The following is an 18,223-nucleotide window of genomic DNA, read 5'->3' on the forward strand; positions in this document are numbered from 1 at the left end:
CCACTACCTCAAATATTTCTTAAAGTAATTGTAAAGTTTACTGAATAAGTGCCTGGTATCTAAAAATAATCTTAAAAACAGGGGCACTTTCATTTCTTAAACCATACAAAGATGCTTATTTTTAATATCCTTTGCGTTATGGTAAACATAACACTGATCCTCCGCTCGCAGCTCCCGCTTTCATTAGCATATCTACAAGGATCCAGCTTCCTCATCGATCCGCTAAAGAAAGAAGGAGCTGCGGGCGGAGGATCGGCGTTATGTTTACCATAAAGCTTAATGAATGAAAGTGTCCCTGTTTTAAGAGTATTTTTAGATACCAGGCACTTATTCATTAAAGAAAACACAGCAAAACTCATTTTTGCTTCTTATTAAACAAAAATATTTTTTAAAATATCAGATACAATATAAAATTATACGAAAAAATAAATACATTAACATATATTAGAAGTGTTAGTATAATATAAAACCCAACTAAACCATCACCATTGTAGATTATAGGATCATATATTAAAAAAGCATTTTATCGGGGGGGCGGAGCCAGCTTCAGAAGAGATAGGACGTATACATTTTGAGCTCCTGCAAAACCATCAGATATTAAGCTTATAATACATTTAATTTATACTCCCTAACAACAGTAGAGTTCTTCTCTTATAAGGAGGAAGGCAACCTTTTTATAACTTCTGTTTACTGCGGCCTCCAGCATCTTTTCTGGCACCTGCACAGCGACGACCTAACAGACATCTCCGTGTGGCAGCAGGGATTACTTGATCTACAGCCATAACCTATTTTACTCTAGACCCTGGACTACACCACCAAATATGGCAGGCTTCACTGAACTAGCACAGGAGTCGCTACGGACACTGATGCAGCAGATGGACAATAACTTTCATGATCTAAAACTTGTACTAAGAGATCAATGTCACACAGGAACTGCTCCTCTATCTAAAATGGCGGCTCCTACAGATCCCGACAAGTGCGATGAGACCTCGAAGTCTAATAACAGTGCACCAGCATCAGTGCCAGAGATGCCGCGGACCTGCATAGAATTTTCAGTACAAGACGTACGTTTAGGTGCAAAGAGGAGCCTGGAAGTGAAGAGGGGTCCAGTCCTATTAAAGCCGGATGGAGGTGAGCTGAGTGTTGGGGATAAAATGCCGCAGATCGCTACTACCCTGCTTTTGACAGATGTCTATTTCCCTGAGAGCTGGATTCCGGATTTCAGAGCAGCCCTGGATGTCTTGCAGGCTGATGACTTTCGGAGACCGTTCATTGCGGCAGGGTCATTGCAGGGTGCTTACCGTAAAGATTTAACGCTACCAAAAATTGCTATGGGGGATTTACACTCTTCACCTGAAAGGGGGAAATACCCAAATCCCATCCAAATTTCAAAAGGTCTTAGAGGGTCATGGCGATGCCCGGTACTCCTACACTTGGCAATGGTAATAAAAGATCTAAGCCGCTTACTAAGTTGTTCACAGAAGCCAGTTGCAGATCTCCCCTCAGAATGGCAAACAACATGGAGGATCATCAGGGAAATAGCTGAATGCCTTGAACTCTGTATTTTTTTTGCTCACAAGTTCGGTGTAGGCTGAAAACTCCCTTGCTATGAGAACATTCATTTATCATACCGTACATAACTCCAAATGGTGTGATGTAGCCTGTAAATGTTTATGTTCTCCTAGACACATACCTATTTGAAGTTAACGTAGTTTATGTCGACCCTCAATGCTTGCTTGTTTTGTCCCTCTTTAGAGTGACTTTATATTTCTATGTTCAGTTAATATCATTAATGATCTAGAGCTGGTATGACTGATTGTAAGTGAGATTGCATTAGGCTTGACCTATAGTGAGTATGCACAGCATACACATGAAGGCTACTTATGTGGCACTATATAAGACACTCTCTTATCCACTTTAACTTCATGCTGACTTATTCTTTACATGAGCTTTAATGATATTTCATTTTCCCTAAAATGTATTTTTGCCTATATAAAATTCTAATATCCTGTTAACCCTTAACCTGGGGTCTTCTCTCTTTAGATTATTATTAAGTAACCCCGCCCCCTTTACAACTTGTTTAGCGATAAGGTTTGCTGATGACTTCTCACTATGATTTTTATGCTGCAGCCATGTTAGTAGCTGCCGTTGCAATTTCACATATGATAACTTAACTGACAGCGCATAGATCAACTCCAGTTATTTGCAGTTTGTTTTTTATTTTTGTTAATATGATATCTCATTCTCTCCATCTGCTCATAATTCCTATATGTTGTTACCCGTGTTACCCATGTGTGAACTGCTAGTTGTGTTATGTCCCTTCTGAAATATTTAGCAAGTTCCCTATTTTTGAGTTATTTTAAACAATTCTTAGTATGCAGCCCAGACTAAAGTGTTCCCTAGGTTGAGATGCAGGTTGACTCAGTTTCATATGTGGTTCACTTGATATTTGGTATTGTAGCAAATTATTACTATGCCTATCCTCTCACGCTCCTTTCCCAGCCTGTCCTAGACGACATATCTTTGGTTATGATGCGTACCATGTAAGGATGAAGTATAGTCTACTAGAGCCTCTACATATACTTGAGAGTTCAGAGTACTGCGCAATCTGCGGTAGTTGGCGTCTTAGTTAACATTATGCTAGTTCCCAAGCTGTTTATTGTACAAGAGACATTTATCATGTAGACATTAACGTCTGCGATATCAGAGTATAAGTGTCATATCCTGACTGTTTATATAAATACTTATAATGATAAGACTGGTGATACCCAAAAGTTAGCTCTAGGGAGAGATTACTGCTAAACTTGTCCCCGTAAATTTACATATAGTAACAAGTCTTATATGGGACCCCTCGTATATGGGCATATATTATGTATAGTAACGAGTTTAATACAGGGCCTTTAGCATATAGATTTAACTTGTGTGCAGTTATAAGTGTTGTATTGAGCCCTACAGTATAGGGATGTAGATTGGGTATAGCAAACGGACTAACACAGCGCCCCCAGTTTAAGCTAGCAATAAGTCTAATATAGACATTTTTGGCCTCTGTTGAAATTTTTAGTACACGTATAACCCTTTAAGTACGGCCTCCAAAATGATATCTGCCCCCACCAGTTTCATGTGTCGTTCTCAGACAGGTCACTTCTTTCCTTTTTCTTATCCTAAGCTCCTTGGGCACAGCGTTCCTGCTCATTTAATCCCTGAGATAAAGATTTTTAAGCTTTGCATGATTCTGTTGTTAAGTCTGTTTGAACTTCACTCGAATGTATATGCTCTCAAAAATGCCTACGTCTAGAAAGTTTCTAATTTCTCTATAATTTTTACATCTAATTCCTATAGTGATACACTAGTAGATCAATGGCCAAGTCCCTAGAGCATAATCTCCTAATCCATGTGGAAGTATACTAGATAGCCTTAACAGAGAAAGAACCTGGCTGCCATATATCATATGGAACATTATCTATAACCCTCAAATAGAACCTAATATACTGGCATATAAACGGGATTCTATGGAAATGTTGTGCCCTTTGGATACACCTTATGTTGCTCATCACTATACTCTGAGTGAACCCTGTCCCTGCCTTTCGACTGAATATACAAGAACTTATTTATTTGATGTATGCCCCTCTGTTTATAGAAGGTGACCTTTGTTTACTCCCTCCGCTTTCAGAACTTGACATTTTGCAGGACTCCGCCCCTCATTCCCCCTCCCCCTTTATTCCACTGTGAGCGGCTCTCGCCCGCTGAACTTCCTTTCCCCCTCCCCGCTAACTTGGTCCAAAAGTGGCCAAATAAAATCTAACCCCCAATTGCCTCAAACGTTGTCCCTTTAACAGATTAAATAAATGTATAAACAGCAATTTGGGGACCATTTCCATCATATATAAAAAAGAGGTTCCATTTCCATTACCATCTATCTCCACTCAGGTTATATTTGTCTAATAATTGTACTTTTGTTTGCTGGATTCTGATTGTAAATTTCGTTGTTTATAATGACAGTGAAACAAATACTTGACACTGTTCTTTATCATATAGATATGGTTCTGATTTTCTTCCAGAGATATACAAATTTCATGCCCAGAATGGTTTTGTCTTTATCTCTCTGATATGTTTTAGGGTATATAATTACTGATATATCCTTATTGTCAATGGATGAATATTTACTGTAATGTGCTTTACAACCTCAATAAAAAATATATTTGAAAAAAAAAAAAAAGCATTTTATCAAAATATTTAAGAAATCTGACAGCTTCACATTTACCTACGAAAGGGTTTTATCCTGATCAGGAGAGCAGCGTATCTGATATAGCAGCACATAAAGCCTTCAGTAGTTTCATCATAATAGAATTACTCCATTAGAATGTTTCACACTTGTAGTACTGCATTTCCGCCAAGATAATATATTCCTTTTCCTTTGGGAAAGAACGCAGCACACAAGTCATTTACTATACAGAAAATATAGTGACACGTAAAAATGACAGCGTTATTTCACAATTCAATGCATTTTTGTTTCTCACTCTCCCTTTTTTCACAGATTGCTTTTTTACAATTATTTGAGATGCAAGATAAGAACTGTTAAATGTTACTAAATCCCAAAAGTTTCATTATAAAAGTAAAATGAAACACATAACTTACAACCCCTTGAGACACATTAGCAAAAAAGGTGTAGTGTTAAACCATACGTCCATTTGTTTACAGTAGAAAAAAATATATAACTTTAATTATATTAAAGGGACACTAAACCCAATTTTTTTCTTTCATGATTCAGATAGAGAATGCAATTTTAAGCAACTTTCTGATTTACTCCTATTATCAAAAAAATTTCGATCTCCTGCTATCTTGATTTAAAAAGCAGATATGTAAAGCATAGGTTCAGCACCCTTGATAGCGCTTGCTTATTGGTGGCTACATTTAGCAAACCAATAAGCAAGAGTAACCTATGTTCTGAATCAAAAAGGGCCTAAGCTTTATATTTCTGTTTTTTGACCTTTAAACGCCGCTATGACGTTACATTTCGTCCATAGCGCCACTAGGACGGAATAGAATGTCCTAGCCGTTTGGCTGTCCTAAAGCCAACAGCGCTTATAGGATGTGATAGGGGACTGGAGGGTGTGCCTAGCGTCATAGGGACGCACCCCTGACAAGATCCCATCATTGAAATCTCGCGATCGCGAAAAGATTAACCGTCATCAAAAGGGTTCAATATAGATAGCAAGAGAACAAAGAAAAATTGATAATAGGAGTACATTAGAAAGTTGCTTAAAATTGCATGCTCTATCTGAATCATCAAAGTAAAAAAATGGGTTTAGTATCCCTTTAAGGGTTTTTGTGTATATATATATATATATATATATATATATATATATATATATATATATATATATATAAATAAATATAAAGCAAAGTCCTGTATAGGAATGCACACCATATATTTAGTAGCAGCTGCCAGGGTGCAATGTCAAAACAGTATGTACTATGCAAAGAAGGCAGCACTCACTGGTCATTTGTAAGTAAAATTTAGCTTTTAATAATACAAAAAGTTAAAATCTTGGGAAAAACATGACGTTTCGATGCCTAACTGGCATCTTTTTCAAATGTCCCAAAAGGTAAATCCAAAGTGGTCACACCAGCTATGTGGTGTTCCCCATGAGAGCATAAAACTACTGGCTGAATGTGTTATATTTATACAAGTCATAGCTGACATTGAGGCTGTGTTCAGCTGTGGGTAATCACTTGCAAATCTGATCAGCTGGTTCCATTCCCACCCACAAGCTTTATACTTCATTGTGCTGTTAGTTGAGCAACTGCATGGCTAATTTGCATATGTGGGAGTAATCTGCACCGGAGTAGTATCCAATGATCTTGCGATGTTTTCAGACATCATCATACACGCCCACTTGTCTCTGCTGTGAGTGAAACTTCCCCAAACAAAGGGATATTAGCCTGTGACTTATGAACTGCTTCTGGCACAACGGTGCCGTATTGTTTCACACAGGCTGGTGAGGGGTCACCTTTGTCAATCAACGTAGAAGCTGCATGTTCACCTTGGCGCATGATGTACTGAACATTGTACTGGGATGTAATACACATTCAAAAGTTGTAGTAAGGAGATCAAATGTCCTACCTATAGCGGGTACACCCTCGCATTTATTCATAGAGCAACAGCTAATGCAGGAATATCCGGAAATATCGATGGGGTGTAACTAGATCTATTCAAATCAGACAACACGAATGCCCCACTTGTAGCGGGTACATCCCCATTGGTTAATATGAAGCTCCCATGCAAGATTAGCAGAAAATGCTTGATAGAGAACACAATCCAGCAACATGTGGGGGGTGGTGATGTTAAATAAATGACATCTAATAACACATTAGCCAAGTAGCAAAGGAAGAGAAAAAAATGTAGAGAAGAAAAAATGAAAAAAATGGGAAAAAAAAAAGAAAAAAAAAAAAGTTAAAAACATAGTAGAAATTGGAACAATGAGCAAATTCAAAGTGTGTCCATTTTATAATCCAATGATATAAACATTTAATGCATTTTTATTCATACATTAGTGGATCATTTTTATCCAATGAACGGCCCAAAGTCCAATTTAATGTTTAATCCTTTAGGGGAGACGGTGTCCAACATGTAGATCCATCTGGACTCTAGTCTAAGTAACATATTGTTGCGGTCTCCCCCCCTTTTTGGAATAGGTAGATGATCAATAATCATGCAGCGTGGACTGGAGATGCTATGTTTCTGTGTAGCAAAGTGTCGGGCAACTGGGAGATCAGATGTTCCATTCTTCAGTGCCTCCCTAATTGAGCATCTATGATTCGCCATTCTATCTTTGAAAGGGGTGATCGTTTTCCCCACATAGACCAGAGAACAGGGGCAAATTAGGATATATATGACATATGAGCTGTTACAATTCAGACATTAACGAATGGTATTTCTTTTATTCTTGTGTGAATGTTGAAAAGAATCTCCAACTTGCATGGAATTACAGTTAACACAATCACCGCATTTGTAGCAACCACTTTTTCGAGATTTTAACCACGTATCACCTTGATGGGTACTTTTGGGATCATTTTTTACCAGTAGGTCCCTGATACTCCTCGCCCGTCTGTAAACCACTCTTGGAGTGTTAGTTTTCCAGGATGCCAGGCTCTTGTCGGTCTCAAGTAAGTCCCATCTATTGTGAATGGAATCCCTTATGGTCTCATGTGATGGAGAGAATGTGGTGATGAAGTTTAACTTCTCTTCAGTCGTGTTTATTCTTTCTTTATGTTTTAGGAGCGAATCTTGGTTACACCTGTGGAGTTTCTGTCTCGCCATATTAATATCTTTAATGTCATATAGCCTTTCCTCCAATTTCTTACACATAGCATCCAATTGTTTACTGCAGATTTCTGGTTCGGAATTATTCCTGATTACTCGCGTGAGTTGGGGGAGATAATGCCTAACTTTTGGTGTCGTGGGTGATAGCTAGATGCCAGCAGCAGTGAGTTTCTGTCAGTGCTCTTAGTGTATAAAGATATACCAAATCTAATGTGTTGTTCAGTTCTGACTTTAAAAATATTTAAATCCAAAAAGTGTATTTGTTCATGATCACATTCCATTTTGAGCCTAATAGGGCCTTAGCACCCTTGATAGCGCCGGCTTATTGGTGGCTACATTTAGCAAACCAATAAGCAAGAGTAACCTAAGTTCTGAATCAAAACGGGCCTAAGCTTTATATTTCTGTTTTTTGACCTTTAAACGCCGCTATGACGTTATATTTCGTCCTAACCGTGCAGGGCTTTAGCGCCACTAGGACGGAATAGAATGTCCTAGCCGCTTGGCTGTCCTAAAGCCAACAGCGCTTACAGGATGTGATAGGGGACTGGAGGGTGTGCCTAGCGTCATAGGGACACACCCCTGACAAGATCCCATCATTGAAATCTCGCGATCGCGAAAAAATTAACCGTCATCAAAAGGGTTCAATATAGATAGCAAGAGAACAAAGAAAAATTGATAATAGGAGTACATTAGAAAGTTGCTTAAAATTGCATGCTCTATCTGAATCATCAAAGTAAAAAAAAATGGGTTTAGTATCCCTTTAAGGGTTTTTGTATATATATATATATATATATATATATATATATATATATATATATGTATATATATATATATATACAAAACACACTGGAAGTATTTACAGCGCAACTTGGTAGCGTAGTGGATATGGGATAGACACACATATACATATACCCTACACACTGAAAGCACACAGTATCTCACAAAAGTGAGTACACCCCTCACATTTTTTGTAAATATTTTATTATATCTTTTCATGTGACAACACTGAAGAAATGACACTTTGCTACAATGTAAAGCAGTGAGTGCACAGCCTGTTTAACAGTGTAAATTTGCTGTCCCCTCAAAATAACCCAACACACAGCCATTAAGTGGAGAAGTCCAAATTGGTCCCAATTAGCCATTTTCCCTTCCCGGTGTCATGTGACTCATTAGTGTTACAAGGTTTCAAGTGTAAATGGGGAGCAGGTGTATTAAATTTGGTGTTATCGCTCTCACACTCTTTCATAGTGGTCACTGGAAGTTCAACATGGCACCTCATGGCAAATAACTCTCTGAGGATCTGAAAAAAAGAATTGTTGCTCTACATAAATATGTCCTAGGCTATAAGAAGATTGCCAAAACACTGAAACTGAGATGCAGCACGGCGTGCAAGACCATACAGGAGATTCACAGGACAGGTTCCACTCAGAACAGGCCTCGCCATGGTCGACCAAAGAAGTTGAGTGTACATGCTCAGCGTCATATCCAGAGGTTATCTTTGGGAAATAGACGTATGAGTGCTGCCAGCATGGCTGCAGAGGTTGAATGGGTGGGGAGTCAGCCTGTAAGTGCTCAGACCATACACCACACACTGCATCAAATTGGTCTGCATGGCTGTCATCCCAGAAGGAAGCCTCTTCTAAAGATGATGCACAAGAAAGCCTGCAAACAGCTTGCTGAAGACAAGCAGGCTAAGGACATGGATTACTGGAAGATAAACTTATTTGGTTCAGATGGTGTCAAGCGTGTGTGGTGGCAACCAGGTGAGGAGTACAAAGACAAGTGTGTCTTGCCTACAGTAAAGCATGGTGGTGGGAGTGTCATGGTCTGGGCCTGCATGAGTGCTGCCGGCACTGGGGAGCTACAGTTCATTGAGGGAACTGTAGTGGTTCAAACCTAATTCACTCATAAGGTCTTAAAGCACAGTTATATTGAAATATGATTTCCAAGCACTGACCTTTTTAATATTATATCAGTGAAACAGGTCTCATTTCTTATAAATAAAGTTCTGAATACAATAATAAGAAATGGTATTGAGAGAGAAATACCGTTTTAATAAATTTTTATTATGCAGAAAAATTAGCTTACAGAAGTAATAAAAATTAAATTCATTTAAATCCAAAATACACACAGAGTTAATTGACTATCAGTTAAGCTTGCTTTCAATAACAATTATTTACATACCACTCGAAATGACTTTGCAACCAGAAACCTAATCTCTTATGGCTAGATTTAGAGTTCTGCGGCCAAAGGGGTGCGTTAGCTACGCTGGCTTTTTTCTCCCGCACCTTTTAAATACCGCTAGTATTTAGAGTTCACAGAAGGGCTGCATTAGGCTCCAAAAAGGGAGCGTAGAGCATATTTACCGCCACTGCAACTCTCAATTCCAGCGGTGCTTACGGACGCGGCCAGCTTCAAAAACGTGCTCGTGCACGATTCCCCCACAGGAAACAATGGGGCTGTTTGAGCTGAAAAAAAACCTGCAAAAAAGCAGCGTTCAGCTCCTAACGCAGCTACATTGTTTCCTATGGGGAACACTTCCTATGTCTGCACCTAACACCCTAACATGTACCCCGAGTCTAAACACCCCTAACCTTACACTTATTAACCCCTAATCTGCCGCCCCGCTATCGCTGACCCCTGCATATTATTATTAACCCCTAATCTGCCGCTCCGTACACCGCCGCAACCTACATTATCCCTATGTACCCCTAATCTGCTGCCCCTAACACCGCCGACCCCTATATTATATTTATTAACCCCTAATCTGCCGCCCCCAACGTCGCCTCCACCTACCTACACTTATTAACCCCTAACCCCTTATTAACCCCTAATCTGCCGACCGGATCTCGCCGCTACTATAATAAATGTATTAACCCCTAATCCGCCTCACTCCCGCCTCAATAACCCTATAATAAATAGTATTAACCGCTAATCTGCCCTCCCTAACATCGGCGACACCTAACTTCAAGTATTAACCCCTAATCTGCCGACCGGAGCTCACCGCTACTATAATACATTTTTTAACCCCTAAAGCTAATTCTAACCCTAACCCTAACCCCCCCCCCCTAAGTTAAATATAATTTTATTCTAACGAAATAAATTAACTCTTATTAAATAAATTATTCCTATTTAAATCTAAATACTTACCTGTAAAATAAACCCTAATATAGCTACAATATAAATTATAATTATATTGTAGCTATTTTAGGATTAATATTTATTTTACAGGCAACTTTGTATTTATTTTAACCAGGTACAATAGCTATTAAATAGTTAAGAACTATTTAATAGTTACCTAGTTAAAATAATTACAAATTACCTGTAAAATAAATCCTAACCTAAGTTACAATTAAACCTAACACTACACTATCAATAAATAAATTAAATAAACTACCTACAATTATCTACAATTAAACCTAACACTACACTATCAATAAATTAATTAAATACAATACCTACAAATAAATACATTTAAATAAACTAACTAAAGTACAAAAAATAAAAAAGAACTAAGTTACAAAAAATAAAAAAATATTTACAAACATTAGAAAAATGTTACATCAATTTTAAACTAATTACACCTACTCTAAGCCCCCTAATAAAATAACAAAGACCCCCAAAATAAAAAATGCCCTACCCTATTCTAAATTAAAAAAGTTCAAAGCTCTTTTACCTTACCAGCCCTGAAAAGGGCCATTTGCGGGGCATGCCCCAAATAATTCAGCTCTTTTGCCTGTAAAAAAAAACATACAATACCCCCCCAACATTACAGCCCACCACCCACATACCCCTAATCTAACACAAACCCCCCTTAAATAAACCTAACACTAAGCCCCCGAAGATCTTCCTACCTTATCTTCACCATGCCAGGTTCACCGATCCGTCCAACGAAGTCTTGATCCAAGCCTCCGAAATCTTGATCCAAGCCCAAGCGGGGGCTGAAGAGTGACGTCCATCCTCCGGCTGAAGTCTTGAGCCAAGCAGGCAGAAGAGGACATCCGGACCGGCAAACATCTTCACGACCGGCTGATCTTCAAGACCTCCAGCGCGGATCCATCCATCTTCACCGACGACTTCCCGACGAAAGACGGTTCCTTTAAGGGACGTCATCCAAGATGGCGTCCCTCGAATTCCGATTGGCTGATAGGATTCTATCAGCCAATCGGAATTAAGGTAGGAAAATTCTGATTGGCTGATGGAATCAGCCAATCAGATTCAAGTTCAATCCGATTGGCTGATCCAATCAGCCAATCAGATTGAGATCGCATTCTATTGGCTGTTCCGATCAGCCAATAGAATGCGATCTCAATCTGATTGGCTGATTGGATCAGCCAATCGGATTGAACTTGAATCTGATTGGCTGATTCCATCAGCCAATCAGAATTTTCCTACCTCAATTCCGATTGGCTCATAGAATCCTATCAGCCAATCGGAATTCAACAGACGCCATCTTGGATGACGTCATTTAAAGGAACCGTCATTCGGCGAGTAGGCGTCGGTAGAAGAGGATGGATCTGCGTCGGCTGGAAGATGATGGCTCCGGAAGAAAGAAGATTGAATATGCCGCTTCATAGAAGACTTCATCCCGATGATGGACTTCTTCAGCGCCCGCTTGGATCAAGACTTCAGCCCGATGATGGATTTCTTCAGCCGCCGCTTGGATCCAGACTTCAGGCGGAGGATGGACGTCACTCTTCAGCTCCCCCTTGGGCTTGGATGAAGATTTCGGAGGGTCTTCTGGACAGATCGGGACCCAGTGTGGTGAAGACAAGGTAGGGAGATCTTCAGGGGCTTAGTGTTAGGTTTATTTAAGGGGGGTTTGGGTTAGATTAGGGGTATGTGGGTGGTGGGTTGTAATGTTGGGGGGGGGTATTGTATGTTTTTTTTTTAACAGGAAAAAGAGCTGAATTCTTTGGGGCATGCCCCGCAAAGGGCCCTTTTCAGGGTTGGTAAGGTAAAAGAGCTTTTCTATTTTAATTTTAGAATAGGGTAGGGCATTTTTTTATTTTGGGGGTCTTTGTTATTTTATTAGGGGGCTTAGAGTAGGTGTAATTAGTTTAAAATTGTTGTAATATTTTTCTAATGTTTGTAAATATTTTTTTATTTTTTGTAACTTAGTTCTTTTTTATTTTTTGTACTTTAGTTAGTTTATTTAAATGTATTTATTCGTAGGTATTGTATTTAATTAATTTATTGATAGTGTAGTGTTAGGTTTAATTGTAGATAATTGTAGGTAGTTTAATTTATTTATTGATAGTGTAGTGTTAGGCTTAATTGTAACTTAGGTTAGGATTTATTTTACAGGTAATTTGTAATTATTTTAACTAGGTAACTATTAAATAGTTATTAAACTATTTAATAGCTATTGTACCTGGTTAAAATAAATACAAAGTTGCCTGTAAAATAAATATTAATCCTAAAATAGCTACAATATAATTATAATTTATATTGTAGCTATATTAGGGTTTATTTTACAGGTAAGTATTTAGCTTTAAATAGGAATAATTTATTTAATAAGAGTTAATTTATTTTGTTAGAATAAAATTATATTTAACTTAGGGGGGTGTTAGGGTTAGGGTTAGAATTAGCTTTAGGGGTTAAAAAATGTATTATAGTAGCGGTGAGCTCCGGTCGGCAGATTAGGGGTTAATACTTGAAGTTAGGTGTCGGCGATGTTAGGGAGGGCAGATTAGGGGTTAATACAATTTATTATAGGGTTATTGAGGCGGGAGTGAGGCGGATTAGGGGCTAATAACTTTATTATAGTAGCGGTGAGCTCCGGTCGGCAGATTAGGAGTTAATAATTGTAGGTAGGTGGCGGCGACGTTGGGGGCGGCAGATTAGGGGTTAATAAATATAATATAGGGGTCGGCGGTGTTAGGGGCAGCAGATTAGGGGTTCATAGGGATAACATAGGTGGCAGCGGTGTGCGGTCGGCAGATTGGGGTTTAAAAAATTTAATAGAGTGGCGATGTGGGGGGACCTCGGTTTAGGGGTACATAGGTAGTTTATGGGTGTTAGTGTACTTTAGAGCACAGTAGTTAAGAGCTTTATAAACCGGCGTTAGCCCAGAAAGCTCTTAACTACTGACTTTTTTCTGCGGCTGGAGTTTTGTCGTTAGATTTCTAACGCTCACTTCAGCCAAGACTCTAAATACCGGCGTTAGAAAGATCCCAATGAAAAGATAGGATACGGAAATGGCGTAGGGGGATCTGCGGTATGGAAAAGTCGCGGCTGCAAAGTGAGCGTTAGACCCTTTCCTGACTGACTCCAAATACCAGCGGGCGGTAAAAACCAGCGTTAGGAGCCTCTAACGCTGGTTTTGACGGCTACCGCCCAACTCTAAATCTAGCCGTTAGATTCTCTAGAACAACTTGACGTTTGTTTACAAAAGAGGCGTTTTTTTTAACGTTCTGTTATCAGATGCAGACATCGTATTTTTTTTAAGACATAAACATTTTGTACATAGCCTTGAAAAGTTGTTATACAAGTTTTAACATACGCACTTAAATGAGCATCCATTTTAGAACCTACTAATTCAAGGTTGAATATATCTCCATTTTAAAATCATATAACACATTTTGTTAATTAGTTTAGTTAGTTAGTTAGTATTTTAATCCCATTAAACAGTTATAAACCTTACATAAACATATATTTGATTATTTTTATACAGTTATACATCTAATTTATTTTATTTAAACATATATTAGATTATTGCAGGATAAGCATATGAAAGATGATATGAATATGTATATGAAAGATCTAATTCCTTTATAAATAGGAAGTATTTCTTTCATTTATAAGAAGTAAAAGTGTCTTTCTGGAAGAATGTATTTCTTACTGTTGGTATAGTTTTTAATCAGACATTTTATATCAATTTTAATATGAAAACTAGCACAGACTTTATTGCAAAGTTATGCACTGTTAGCTAAAATTACATGTACAAATACAAGTGTCGCACAGGGTTAATCAAATCCTGCTACAGGACCATGAATGCCAACATGTACTGTGACATACTGAAGCAGAGCATGATCCCCCTCCTTTTGGAGACTGGGCCGCAGGGCAGTATTCCAACATGATAACGACCCCAAACACACCTCCAAGATGACCATTGCCTTGCTAAAGAAGCTGAGGGTAAAGGTGATGGACTGGCCAAGCATGCATTAGACCTAAACCCTATTGATCATCTGTGGGGCATCCTGAAACAGAAGGTGGGGGAGCACAAGGTCTCTAACATCCACCAGCTCAGTGATGTAATCATGGAGGAGTGGAAGAGGACTACAATGGCATGTCCAAGAGGGCTAAGGCAGTGCTGGAAAATAATGGTGGCCACACAAAATATTGACACTTTGGGCACAATTTGGACATTTCCACTTAGGGGTGTACTCACTTTTGTTGCCAATGGTTTAGACACTAATGGCTGTGTGTTGAGTTATTTTGAGGGGACAGCAAATTTACACTTTGCTACAATGTAAAGTAGTAAGTGTACAGCCTGTATAAAAGTGTAATTTCTTCAGTGTTGTCAAATGAAAAGATCTAATAAAATATTCACAAAAATGTGAGGGGTGAACTCACTTTTGTGAGAATATATATATATATATATATATATATATATATTTATTTATTATTTTTTTTTCATATTCATTAAGATTATGGTGGAGACAAAAGTCTTAGATTAAAATCCTCCATGTCTCAAAAGTAAATCAATACAAATTGTTGCATAGGAAATTAGCACAACAAGGCAAGTATCCCCGCTTGCTTTTACCCAGTACCACTCCATATACACTGTTACCAATTCACAAATCTCAGATTTTTTGCTTCATACTGTGTTAACATACAGTGATTCCCTAAAAAGGAGAATGCAGCAATACAGAAATCACCACTAGACAGCCAGGTTTGTTCTTGTTAGAGCTCTCCAATGTGACGGATACCGGCTACCCCGACTGGGTAGCTCCGCCAAAGGGTCCTGCTTCCTCCCTGGAGCCTGCAGCTGTATAGCTGGAAAGTGATTATAGCCAGAGCCCACCCAAATAACCAGACAAGACCAGTATTCAGGTGAAACAAGAACTGACTTTATTGGGAAACACACTCCGCTTATATACACACAGAAAGGGTCTTATCTGAAGAATTATAAAAAGAACGAAACTGGCTGTCTAGTGGTGATTTCTGTATTCCTGCATTCTCCCTATTAGGGGAATCACAGTGTGTTAACACAGTATGAAGCAAAAATCTGAGTTGTTGGATATCTAATTTGCATATCTTACCCAGAATCCTCTTGTGCATTGGTAACAGTGTATATGGAGTGGTACTGGGTAAAAGCAAGCAGGGATACCCCTTCATCAGACCAGAGTACATAGAATGAAGCAAACATTTATACTGTTCCATAAGACCCTCCCCCAGTGTGAAATTGCGCCAAAATTGTTGCCATGGCAACCACCAAGTGTCAACAAACCCCATACAAATTAATTAAAAAAACAAATGAATTAAAAAAACTAAATATACCACAATATACCAAATAAGTGAACATTGCATCTGTGCTGCCTCAATGAGGCATAGAATATTACATAGCCTCTGTTATGTTCATGTTGTTATAGTTAAGAAATCATATTTTTATGCTATTGTTCTCAAGGTTTCCCTGTGTTTGTTCTGTACTGCCATCTACTGACCCTTTTTGGTAATGCTCCTGTTCTTTACAGTATCTTACCTCTGACCTTATTATGCATTTCCTTTTTGTGTATTACTCCGCCCTTGTAGTTTTATGATGTTTTCCTGTGTCATGGCTGCAGCTAACAGCCTCATGTAACAAGCACTCATGTTAATACATTGCAAGCTACGATCAGTATCATCTTTTGACCGCAAAATACTTTAACCATTCATTCATCTGCTGTATTCATTATCTGCTGTAACCTGATATTCAGAATAAAGCAACTTTGTGGATGAACAAGGTATTGGTGAGTTCAGCTATCTGACAAGGATTGTCTGCAGTGATTGTATCTTCTTATACAGGCCAGGCATAGAGGTCTCAGCAAGGGATAGATCATTATTACAACTATCTGAGTCAGAATAGTCAAAAGTTGTATAGAATTCCTACAGCCTGCTATGTATATGTGTGTGTTTAATCTGCAATCAAGCTCAGGGTCATCCGCCATCTTGTGAAAGCACATGTCGCACAAGTTTACTGCACTTCATCTGAATGTTGAAAACTGTTTCTCTGCATTGAACTGTTACCCCACCTGTCTAAGCTGCTGTTTGCCTTCTTAAAGAGACAGTACCATTTTTTGCAAAACTTTAAAAAATGTCTAGACAAGGCTCTGAGCACTCTTGTATAGCCGAACCTACGCAGATACATCATGCCTCTGAACCCACAAACGTACAGGGAGCAGATCCTGCAGATATTGCTGAACAGAGTGTAAGGCCCAAACGTACAATAAAACCGACACATAAACTCAGAGAAAACTATGAATTCACTAGAGATGAGTACTCCAGCAATCTGTCAGACCTATGGGACAGAATTTCACAATGCATGTCAGTTTTGTCACACTTTAATGATCAACCAGCCAAATTGAGAGACTCTATAGATCACCTATCTGCTGCATATGAACGCTACCAGCGGCTGTCTGCAAAATACACAGCCTTCTTACAGGACTTTAATATAGAGGACTCTTCAGAAGAACTGACTAGGACTGATGCACTGGACCAACATAGAGATCTCTTAGTGCAAATGGCTAAAGAAAAGGCAGAGTTCCGCATTGCTCAACTGCAGGAGACCAGATCTCATAGATCCACATCAACTAAGCTCACTGCACGTTCTTCTAGATCCTCTCGCTCCAGAAGTTCAACATTAAGCGACAAGCTAATAGAGGCCCGTGCTGATGCAGAATCAAAAAAAGTGCAAAGCTCCTTTATCAGAAGGGAAGCAGAAATGGAAGCACAAAGCAAAGCACAAATGGCTGCCCAGGAAGCACAAAGCAAAGCTCAAAGGGCTGCCCAGGAAGCACAAATGGCTGCCCAGCAAGCAAAGGTGGATTCCCAAATAAAGGTTTTGCAAATGGAAAAGAAAGAAGCAGCAGCCCTAGCAAGGCTGAAAGTCCTTGAACAAGCAATGGGAGAAAGTACTAATTCAGATTACCATATCCCAGCAGATCTGGAAGACCCAGTTGAACGCACTAGTAAATACGTGCTAAAGCATAATATTTGCAACGATACAGAGTCATCTCCTGTGCCTACTACTAACACCATCGTTCTCAATCTCAACACAGAGACCTCTCAGCACCAAATGCCTGAGCCTCTTCAAATCCACAACACAAGTGCATCTAAGCAGCAAACCGCATCACCTCCCGCTGACAATAAGGTGACTTCCAGTGACAAGCCGCATCTCAAGCCACAGCTAGCAGAAGCCTTAGAGACTACACCACAGTTGAATGCTCTTGCAACATCATTTTATCCTGGTAAACTTCACCCCTCTTCACCAAAGAACTGCCACACCCAAGGGGTTCCTCAAGTTACTTTGGCACCAAAGAGTGAGAAATCAGACTTGACTGACTTTGCCAGATACATGATACGCCGTGAGCTCATTAACACAAGCCTCTCAAGGTTTGACGACTGTCCAGAGAGCTACAGGGCCTGGAGATCAACCTTCAAGGCTGCTACCGCTGATCTCGACCTTACAACCAAGGAGGAACTTGATTTGCTCATAAAGTGGCTGGGGCCGGAATCTGCAGATCGTGTTAAAAGACTGAGAACAGTACATGTTGACCACCCAGATGCAGGCCTTGTTGCTGCATGGGCAAGACTTGAGCAAGCCTATGGTAGCTCTGAAGCCATAGAAAGCGCTCTGTTCAAGAGACTGCAAAACTTCCCAAAAATAGGAAACAAAGACTATCGCAAGCTCCAAGA

The sequence above is a fragment of the Bombina bombina genome, chromosome 8, assembly GCF_027579735.1.
Source record: "Bombina bombina isolate aBomBom1 chromosome 8, aBomBom1.pri, whole genome shotgun sequence".
NCBI classification, from domain to species: domain Eukaryota; kingdom Metazoa; phylum Chordata; class Amphibia; order Anura; family Bombinatoridae; genus Bombina; species Bombina bombina.